This window comes from Pagrus major, chromosome 3 (assembly GCF_040436345.1).
Source record: "Pagrus major chromosome 3, Pma_NU_1.0".
In the NCBI taxonomy this organism is placed as follows: domain Eukaryota; kingdom Metazoa; phylum Chordata; class Actinopteri; order Spariformes; family Sparidae; genus Pagrus; species Pagrus major.
In genome coordinates this window covers 8,678,807-8,690,298 of record NC_133217.1, presented here as the reverse complement: position 1 = coordinate 8,690,298, position 11,492 = coordinate 8,678,807, and the positions used below count along the sequence as shown (strand labels likewise).

Sequence of the window (11,492 nt, the reverse complement as noted above, 5' to 3'; positions counted from 1 at the left end):
TACATTGTTAAGGCTGTTGGAAAACTTGTCATGGAACTGCTTGGCATTGACAATGTCATGTCCTCTTAAAACCAGACTGTCAGCTGCCCTCTTCACTGCCCCTCTAATTCCATCTGGAGCGCCCTTTCCGTGTGAAGTTGGAAAAAAGTTCCACGTTGCCCTTTTAAACCTCAATTTCAGAGGAATGTCACTGAGGAGGATGAAATTTTTCTTATTCTTGTATTGCTTGCTTGGACCATCTGACCAGAAATGTACTGTATCAACTGATGGATGTGCCCTCTGTATCTCTCTCAGTACAGGATCCATGTAGGCCCAAATGAATGCAGCATCTTGGAGTTTAGAGTCAGAGATTGTGCTGAATCCTGACTTTGCTTCCTTTGTGTAATACATACCAGTATGTAAATTTAACAGAGGTAAGTTCTGTCCGAAATGGCATGCCTGGACTTCAGCATGGTACTCGCATTTCCATGCCTCTGAAAAATCAGTGTGTACGATGACCTCGTTCTCTTTGCACATTTGAATCAGGTTGCGGTATTCTTGTGACTGGTTCCGGACAAGACACACGTGTTGTGGTTTCACTTTTGAGTTTTTCCTCATATAATTGTATGAGCTCTGAGAGCTTGCCTTCATGAGTTATCATTATTGTTGAGGTGTATGTTTCATCTGCTGTTGACTGTCGCACTCTTTCCCATTATCTCCAGTGAACATTAGTTGCTTCATGTTCTGGGAGCAGCAATGTCTGCTTGTTTACACAGCGTGTACATTTTCAAAGGAGGCAGGACTCAGTCGCTGGTGTGCAACACACCAATTTAAAACTATCCTCCAGTTTTGCTGAATCCACAACCCCCGACTATTTCAGCACCTCCAACATTAAAGCTGCATTCTCATGAAGTTTACATAGGCATGTATGAAAGGGCCTTAAGGCACAAAAGGATGAGCAGCTGAGTTTTACTGTAGGGTTGCTTGTGGTGAATTCCTTGTGTAGGTTTATCATGCTGTCCATCAAGATCATCCTCTGATGCTTTACTTTGTTCCTTGTTATGGTGTCTTGTTCGTCTGTTGTAATCCGGGCAGAGTTGTGGAAGAAGTCTTGAACGTCTTTGGTGATGATCTGGAGGTATCTTGCTTGTTTTGCCTTGGTTTGTTTTTTGTTCAGAGATTTACAAGATATTCCAAACTGTTGGATCTTGTGGAAAATGCGATATTTTGTCAGAATTTTTCCTGATAAGGTTAATGCTTGTTTCCTGGGTGGAGTTTTGTGTTTGCTTGCGGAGAGCTCATTTACCAAAGCATGGTGGAAAAAAAGGGTACTCTTAATTGAGGGATTTCTCAAGTCACTTCCGCTAATCATCTTCTCAGTCATGGTTTGTGGAGAGTTTATGACACATTCGGATGCATGCTTCGCTCGTAATTTAATTGAAAATAAAGTACTGATTTCAAACACATTATTCAATTATTAAAGAGAACAGAGTTATGTCACCTCCGTCAGCACAGATGTCAACTCCATAAGATGCAATATCTGACGGAGTTGACGTCTTACGGAGTTGACGAAATGTCACTTTTTTTCACTTCACAGCATAGTTGTAGTGAGTAGCCATTTTATTTTTGAAAGATGCTAAGAGTTCTCTTAATGCTAATCAAAATACACCTTTTTAAACCACAATTCATATTCTGTTTTGATTTAGAAGGGCAACTGAGTTGACCTGTTATGGTTGAGACACACCTGATAGCAATATTATTTCATGAATTTATCAGAAAATAGTGCCTAAACAGCATTCCCGCCTTTTTTTGAAACCAGGAAGTGAAACAGGGGTCCTTAGGATATAGCTGACCGTTTTTATGCCTGATTAAATTATGCTTTTGTAGAAATCTGGAGTTGACAAAGATCTGAGACACAACTTTAAAGGGCCAACATTTTTTAACAAAAAGTATATTTTTAAACAAAGATGATTATAATAGTACATTTGACATCTATGTTATCAGTAGGTGCTGTTATTTTTAGATTTTGAAGACTTTTATGATTAATATTTTATTGGGATTTTTGAATATCACACATTACAAGTACACATGTGGAAAATGTTGGTTACGAAACAATGTTGAGACTTGTATACAGCAAGTAAACAAATAACTATGTTATACAATGCTTGCACTCCAGGAAAAGGAGAAAAACAACCAAAAAAAGCGAGACGAGCAATCTAACAAAGGATAAAACAGGACAGCACAACAGCAATACAATAAAATTAATTAATTAATTAATTTTTTTTAAAAAGGGGGGGGGGGACTAAGAATAATAACAGATCATAACGTGTAACATGCTCAACGATGCTAGGTGTCATGTTCAGATTGGCTACCATATCTCCTACACAGGTTCTTTCATATTGGACAAGTATCATTCCCATTTCAAATTGAAGCCTTCCACTCTGTTTATTAGCCTGTATGATAGGCCCTCCAGTGCAGCCAGTCTGGCTAAGTGCAGCATTTCAGCATTTCAAAACCATTAAGTAATACACTGAAGCTTCATGACCTCTACCAAAAATTTTCATTATTTGTGTGAGGAAGCTTACAGTGGGGGGAGGTGTTGAAAGAGACCCGAATGTGTGCAACAGCAGGTGTCTGAGTTGTAAGTACTCGAAAACTGATTCTGGGGTAGGTGGAGTTGTGTCTTGATATCAGAATAGGACTTGAGTTGACCCCAGCATATAGGTCTCCAAGGGCCAGGATTCCCCTGTCGACCCATGACTTCCAGAGAAAAGGTGATTTCCCTATGCAGAGTTTAGGGTTGGTCCACATGGAGGCTGCAGTGTGGAGGTTTGCATCAAAATCGAATATGAACGCCATTCTTTTCCATACCCACTGTAAGTGTGAAATAATAGGATGACTCTGTGCCTCTAATGAAAGCTTAGTGGTGATATAATGCATAGGAGGGAGTGGATTACACAAAGGGCTTTCTAGACCAAACCACGGGGGTGCTCTTTCAGGAGGTAGCGCCAAGTGCGCCAAGTGTCTCAGGCTGAATGCATAATGATAGAAAAGCAAATTCGGGACCCCCAGTCCACCTTGATCCACTGGCCTCGGTAATTTTTTCAAGCTTAATCTGGGTCGCTTATTGTTCCATAGGAATGTGTTGCACAGCCTATTAAACTACTTAAAATATTTTGGGGGATCTTCATTGGTAGTGCCTGTAATAGGTAATTAAATTTGTAGGTGCAGTTCATTTTTATCACATTGACCTTGCCCCAGAGGTAAAAGTAATAGTCGAGACCACTGTTCTATATCAATCTTAAATTTGTTCAGAAGGGGCTCAAAATTAACCTGGACCAAATCATTCAACGACGGGGGGAAAAGGATGCCTAAATATTCAATACCTGATTGGGGCTAAGTGAAATCACCAGGTTGGAATAAGGTCTTGGGGCAGAGCAGGGAGAGAGCGTTCTGGCTCTGTTATCAGGACCAAGGCATCATCCGCGTAAAGCATCAGTTTATGACTACTACTGCCTACTTGGATACCTGGAAAGTCAGGGTCTTTACGAATAGCCGCTGCTAGAGGCTCCAACGCCAGTGCAAAAAGTAAAGTGCTCAAAGGGCAGCCCTGCCTAGGGCCTCTATGGAGCTCAAAGGACTGTGAGATTATGCTATTCGTTGTCACTGAGGCCTTAGGCTTGGTGTATAGAAGATTTGACCCAGCTAATAAATATCCTGCCAAAACCAAAAGCTTCCAGGGTGGAGAACAAATATTGCCACTCCACCCTGTCAAATGCCTTTTCAGCATCCAAAGAGAGGGCAGCAGCAGGGGAGGCGCATTTTGAGAGGTCCACATGATGTCAATCAAACGTCTAATATTATCAGCTGAGCTCCGAGTGCGAAAAAAGCCTGGTCGGGGTGAATCAGGTTGGTTATCACCTTATCTAACCTTACAGCTAGAATCTTAGCAAGAATTTTACTGTCACAGCCAATCAAACTGATTGGTCTATAGCTTCTACAGTCTAGCGGATCCTTATCCTTCTTTAAAATGAGAGAAATTAGTGCCCTTATCCAGTGCCTCACTATACATTTGCAGAAGTAGAGGGGAGAGTTCCTCAGCATACACCTTAAAAAATTCTGCTGTGAAGCCATCCGGGTCTGGCGCCTTGCTAGATGGAAGGCCTCTAATAACATCCACAATCTCCTCCCTAGTGATTGGCGCGTCAAGCAAATCTACCTGGTCCACTGATAAGGTGGGGAGAGTGAGGGAGGTCAGAAATGCATGCATCTCTTGCTGGTCAACTTGCGTTTCTGACGAGTAAAGCGTTGCATAAAACTCTCTGAATATCTTATTTATCTCTTTGGGATCCCGCGTAACAGCACCACCTTCTGTCCTAATTGCTGCTATTGTGCTCTGAGCCTCTCTCTGTTTAATGTATCTAGCCAGCAATCTTCCTGCTTTGTCGCCCTCTTCTAAGTATTCTTGCCTAGCTCTGAAAAGAGAGAACTCTGCCTTCTGAGTCAGAATGGAGTTAAGTTCATATTTTAGTCTGGTCAGATTAGTGAGATTTGAGGGGGTCATATTTTGCTTAAATACAGCTTCAGCGGCATAAAACTTCTTCTCCAAATTGTTTTATTATGTTAGATTTCTTTTTGAAAGAAGCATGTTGTGTTATATGACCTCTAATAAAGGCCTTGAACGCTTCCCATTCCACACCAGCAGATGGTGCTGACGCCAAATTAGTTTCTATAAAAAGATTAATTTGAGTCCTTAAAGATTCTTTGAAACTTAGGTCAAGCAAAAGGCTGGAATTGAGCCTCCACCTGGGGGATTTAGGGGTATTGCAAAAAGGGGTTACACAAAGAAACACAGGAGCATGATCTGAGAGAAGAATGCTACCGATAGAGCTAGATACTATGGAGGAGATACCAAATCCAGAAACAAAAAAATAATCGGTCCTAGAAAATGTATTGTGACGCGGGGAATAGAAAGTATAATCTCTTGTGGTTAATAACCGCCAGACATCAACTAGACCAGAAGCTTTGTCCATTTTGTGCATAATGGAGGCTGATTTGCATTGACGCTGTGATGGGGTGCTACGATCCAATATGTTATCCATAACCTGATTAAAGTCACCCCCCATCAAAATCGGGTAGTCTCCCATATCGTTGAGTTTACACTTTAGTTGCCCAAAGACTGTGAGATCATCAATATTAGGGGCGTAAACATTAGCTAATATTACTTTATGGCCCTGAATCTCAGCGAGAAGTAACAAAACCCGTCCAGCATCATCAATACTTTCCCTAATACATTTGAATTGCATTTGTTTGTGGACTAGAATTGCTACCCCCCTGCTATGACCATTCCAGCATGAGGCGGAGACATGACCAACCCAATCTCTGCAAAGCTTTCTAGATTCCTGAGTTAATAAGTGAGTCTCCTGCAGAAATGCTATATCACATCTTTTCGACTTAATAAATGTTATGACTTTTTTCCTTTTGATAGGGTGGTTAAGACCTTGCACGTTCCATGTCATTAGTTTCAAGGTCCTTCCTTTATCAGCCAGCATCATTATATTGGAGTAGGTCTAGTAACCGATGCATGTAGGGGATGTAACCTATCATTAGGAACCACCATCGCTGAGCAACAAGCATCATGTACATGGGCAGGAAAAGAATTGGGGAAAAAGAAAAAAAAACAATATGACAGGAAAAAAAGATGTGTATACATATTGATACATGGTGCCCGTGAACTGCCGTCACCTGCAGGTGCTCAAAAAGCACCAAACCGAACACACAAAAAACTTGGTCCGTGACTTTGAACAGTCTAACAGCTCGCGAAGAGGGCAGTCATGCAGCTATAATTATGTAGCTAAAAATTAGTAAGGGCTACATCAGTACAAGAGCTGTGTAAGGGTCATAAGCAATAAACAGTCAAATATAACCAAAATACTTGAACAAGTTAGTTTTAAGTATCTCTCCACTCATCTAGTAATGTCTATCTGAGGCATATGTCTCCCCATTAAGCCCTTATCAGCTCTGGGTTGGTCTATAGTGCTAATGGAAATGGTGGGAAGGAACGGAAGAAGACAAAACAAAACAAATGTATTTCTCCACCCCAAAAACAGGTGAAATAATAAGTGGGTGAGTAATAAAATAAAGGTACACCAGTAAGTTCAGGGAGTGACATACATTACAGATATGCTCCCCCTACTATAGCAACTCTAATGCCAACAGTATAGACAAATAACAATCTGAATCAGAGCACAACCAAAAATGATAGGTATAATAAAAGCCATAATGCCTCCATCCAAAATAGTAAATGAAATATCTCTTTCATATTCAGATGTGTTTAACAGTGTAAATGAGAGACGTGTACAGTTCAACTGGATGGTTCTAGGTAACTTAAGGGCAGAATATGAATATGCTTTCACGGGAGCAGAGAGCGAATGAATTCCAGTGCTTTTTTGGGGTCTGTGAACTCACGTCTACCGTCCACCGTCCACCGTCCTCGGGGAGAGCACAGCTGGATACATCACGGAGAACTTGATCCGACGCTCGTGAAGCAGGCATTTGCATTGATTAAAAGCAGCCTGTTTCTCGGTGACAAGTTTGGAGTAGTCAGGAAAGACCATGATGTGATGCTTGTCCCAGTGCACCTTTCCCATCTTCCGCGCAGCTTCAGCGATCCGTTCCCTGTCCTGGAATCTCAGGAAACGAGCAAGGATCGGTCTAGGGGGCTGGCCGTCAGGTCTGCATCTGGCAAGGGCGACGTTTCAATCACATTTACGTGTCAGGATCTGGTTATTATAGACAAAGATTCAATATTTAACCGTCATGTATCATCACAGTAGCAGCGTTACATACGTTGGCAGCTGTAAACACTAATAAAAACATTATAAAAGTACATCCGGTGGTTTGGTGCCTACCTGTATACTGAACATGTAAGGAGTAGTTAACGTTTATAATCATCAGAGAACGTTACAGATGTTGTTTTTGGTTCCTATCTGTTTCCTGAATATATTCGTACGTGTGTGAATGTGTAAATGAGAGACATTAACTTATAGCACATTGTGGAAGGAGCTTTCTAAAGTTCACTCCATTCACTTGTATTAGTTCACGGGGCAGATCTGCCTCCTCCAATATGGCGGCGACGTCGACGTACGGTCCAGCGCTCAATGAGGCGTCTATGTATATATGTCTATGGCTCTGCTGCTCAGCTCTGCCAGGAGCATGCGTAAACACAGGGCAACGAGTGCCTTAAAGGGGAAGCATCATCACATTTCTTAAAGGCATTTTTTAAATCATTTCCATTAAATTATTGCCAAATCTGTGTTAAGTGGCTCTTAATGAAATGTATGCATTTTAATCCAAAAACACATTTATGCTTCTTAACAAAATAACCATATTTATGCTCTTAAAATAAATATTTATGTTGTATCTATTTTCCTTCTCTGGGCTGTGGACCATCTTGGATTACACTACTGTGGCGGTAAGTGAAGACCAGTTGTGTTCTACAAAGTGTTTTACCAAAAGAGTGTGTGCGTTTTTCTTTTTAGAAATATTATATCTGTGTTGGATGAACCTGGTAAGCATTGTATTACCTGTTTCACCAACATATTGCATTCCGCACTGTTTATGTAACCAATAAGTGGATTTACCAGGGTTATGGTAGCAGTATACTACCTATCCAGTTTATTCACAACTATTAATTTCTGGACTGAAATGCATCAACTTCATCTTCACAACACTTCATCAACACACAACCACAACTGCATGACCTTAACTCTATCACTAGATTGAAATAAAAATAAAAACACAAAATATAGTTCCCTCTTTCTTTCTTTGTGGAAACAAATGATTGTTTACATTTCTGAACAATTCAACACCAGACGGTCTTCAACTCAAAATGAAAGGAATCATCAGTATTTTCACGATCCGCTTCCAAGATTGTAGGTAAGAACCCACAGGGAAGGAGCATGTCACGATGCAGGACCCGTTCTCTGCCCTCTCCATCCTCAGGCTTGACCACATAGACAGGGATACTCTCATCTGGCTGTTTGACAACAACATGAACAGTGGACTCCCACTTGTCTGAGATTTTGTGCTTCTTTCTGAGACTCAGGGTCCTTACAAGGACCCTGTCCCCCACTTCCAAAGGCAGAGCGGTCACTTTAGCATCCCAGTGCCATTTGTTCAACAGCTGCCTTTTCTCAGCATTTCTTGAAGCTAGCTCATATGCATGTCTCAGTCTTTTCTTCAGGTCACGCACATATTGTGAGTGCGTTTTGGGGTTGTGGCCTTGAGGGCTGATGCCCAAACATAGGTCAATGGGAAGACGCGGCTCTCTGCCGAACATGAGAAGAAAAGGAGCTTCCCCAGTCACATCATTTCTTGTACAATTATACGCGTGTACTAGGGGCCTAACATATTTCCTCCATTCCCCCTTCTTTTTCCCATCCAGAGTTCCAAAGAGATCAATCGTTCTGTTGAATCGTTCTACCGGATTCCCTCTTGGGTGGTAGGGTGTTGTGCGAGACTTGGAGATTCCAGCATGCCTACAAAGTTTTGCTACAACTTCTGACTCAAAACAGGCTCCTTGATCACTATGTAGTCTGCAGGGAAAACCATAGTGACTGATGAAGTTCTCCCATAACACTGTGGCAACAGTTTTGGATGTCTGGTCTCTTGTTGGATATGCCTGTGCATATTTTGTATAGTGATCAGTTATGACCAGTACATTTCTAGTGTCTCTTGAGTCAGGTTCTATTGACAGAAAATCTATACAAATCAACTCGAGGGGACCACTGACTTTGATGTTAACCAGTTTTGATGCCTTTTGCACTAGCTTTCCGTCTAACACATCTTTCACAGCTTTTACATTTTGTCTCAATGTACCTAGCCATTATCGGCCAATAGAATCTAGCTCTGGCTAGTTCCAAAGTTCTTTCAATGCCCATATGCCCCACTTCATCATGAACACCTTGTGACTGCTAGGTATGACAAGTTGATGAAAAGCTTCACCTCTTTGGTTGAGAACCCTGCGGCACAACACGCCATCCATCAAGGGTAGTTTTGATCGCTCTCGTAAGAGTAGGGCTACCTCCGGCCTCTCAGTTCTCATATCCATTGTCTCAGTGTCGATCCCACTTTCAAACATGTGAATAATTTGTGCTAAGGCAGCATCCTCTCTGCAAACAATGAGTGAGTGCAATCAAAGTAAGACACTAAGCATTTTTTACAGACAGCATACAGTACCTGTACCAAAGACAATGCCAGTGCCTACCTGAGACATGTAGCACACGCTGTTCAAGTTGCATACACCTCCACTTGAAATAAAATGGGGAGGGCTCCGGTTGTTAAGGGGAAGTATTTGATGAAAGCTTCCCATTGGTCCTTAGGTGGGACTTTCACAGATGGAGAACTGCAAGAAAAGAAAAGCACGTGTCGCCATCAGGTAGTTGTGATGTCGGACTGGCACCAATGAATGTCTTTAATATGGAACCATCCAAAGGATATGTGTCGAATCACAAACATGGCATTTTGGCTGAAGAGCTGCCTGATGTTGCATGCAAGGCCACTATTACTATTCCAGCTGATTTATATAACCCTACTGCAGCAGTCTTCATCCATCACAATATTTAAACATTCCACCAAAGAATCACGTATATAAATTCTTGATAGGAATGGCAGTGTTAGCTCTCTGAGCAAGTTGGAAACTCTGTTGAAGGTGCCCAGCATAGTCATATCCATCAACGGGCAATACTGGATAATGGGTGACAGGACGCGCAAAGGCAAATTAGGGCTAGCAATGAAGGGAGTGTCAGGGTCAGCATGAAAGATATGTTTTGGCACTGTAGGACATGCAGAAGGAACAATATCAGGGTCAGTGTGACGGACGGTGTTGGGGTCACCATGTGGGACATCACATGAGTCACCATGAAAGACATCACTGGAATCACCATGAGGGTCATTGTTGGGGTCAGAGTGATGGTCAGAGTCAGGGTTTGAATGGTGGTCAGAGTCAGGGATAGCATCAGAGCCAGTATTATAAAGAAGCACCCTCTGCTTCAAAGGTCCTTGATGTACCTCTAAGTGTTGCTGGTTGATGGCAGATGGCAAACTGAAAAGGTAGAGCAGAGAAAACTTGCTTCATGATAAGGTGTATGCCCACCATTGGCCCCGACCAATCCGCCTATCCCAGACTTTTGGCTCTTTATACTACAAAAATGGCTGAAAACATTTTGTGTTGACACACGAAAAATATAAATAATATAGGTGATGGAGCTTAGCCGCTAGCTAAAACATACAACATTATCCCAACAAACATCTTAATACACAGAATATTTAAACAGATAAGGTGGATGGCTTGGTTTAACAAAGATATTAATTGAACTTTAAAGGTCACAAATAGTGCTGCTTACCTGCAATAGTCACAGTAGAAGTGAGCACGGCATTCTCAAAGGCCCAAAATAACTCTCATGGGTGCCACCTAGTGGCTCAACTTTATACATCAATAAAATGTCAGAATGCAATTACTATTAAATACTTGGTTTCACTAATTTAGTTTACTAATGCACTGAAGCCCATGCCTTTTGCTTTACTTGCAGCTTTATTTGAGAGGTAAAATGATGATAATGCAACACTTTTCTCACTATATGAGCTATTATTACAGTATGAGCTGTTATTACATTATGAGCGGTATCAATAAGGCTCTTAATGTAATAAGTTATTACATTATTACATTATGCGCAAAGCCCTTATTACGTTATACGGGTTAGGGTTAGGGTTTCATTACATTATGAGCCGATTATTACATTATGAACTTTTATTACATTTAAATTATTACATTATGAGCCGTTATTACATTATGAGTTGCTACAGCACCGAAACTGGCAATGTTTACCTTTGGTCTCTGGAGGACGTCCCCGCGGCCTGGCATGTACCAGACGGCAGATTTCGGCCCGCTTACTCCCTGATTTTCTTACAGCTGTGTCGTAGAAGAGAGGGGGAAAAGGAAAACAGAGAGAGAGGGAGAGAAAAGGAAGTTTTAAGTCAGAGTTGTTCATGTTCAATGGTTGCAATATGCCTTGTCTGACGTGTAAGAACAAGTTAACTAACAATACTAGGACTAATAATTACCAGTTACAGGTTACATAAGCAACCTGCTAGTTCCGGTCACTTAATGAGTGAAATTGCCTCAACCCGGTTTAAGAAATGTACACTCACTGATTCCAGAGGTGGTCCAAGTTGGACCTGGCATTGGCCACGGGACCTCCCTTCTTACCAATGAAAAAGCAGCCCTTGTCACCCTGCGCTTGAGCTTGCCTCTTCAGGCAGAGTGGCCTGATGCCCGTGAAGTAGGCATCAAACCACTGTTGGTGGGAAAGGAAATGCCAAGCTGGTTTTTCAAGTCTGCCATCTTGTGGAAATGTTTTTTGACTCTAATGTTAAAATAAAAACGCTCAACTCACCCTATCCTCTTCTGCACTGATTACCACTGTGTCTTTCCTTGAACTGGAGCAACACCC

At 41.7% G+C, this 11,492-nt stretch overlaps 1 long non-coding RNA gene across 1 annotated transcript; it reads right to left on the bottom strand.

Annotated features, from left to right (window-relative positions):
* Positions 1-3,449: 3,449 nt before the first annotated feature.
* Positions 3,450-9,531, bottom strand: LOC140993833 (uncharacterized). The gene is made up of 3 exons (XR_012178685.1): positions 9,248-9,531; positions 8,986-9,152; positions 3,450-6,761 (listed from the first exon to the last, which is right to left on the bottom strand). It is a non-coding gene; the product is annotated as an uncharacterized lncRNA (long non-coding RNA).
* Between the last annotated feature and the right edge of the window lie 1,961 nt (positions 9,532-11,492).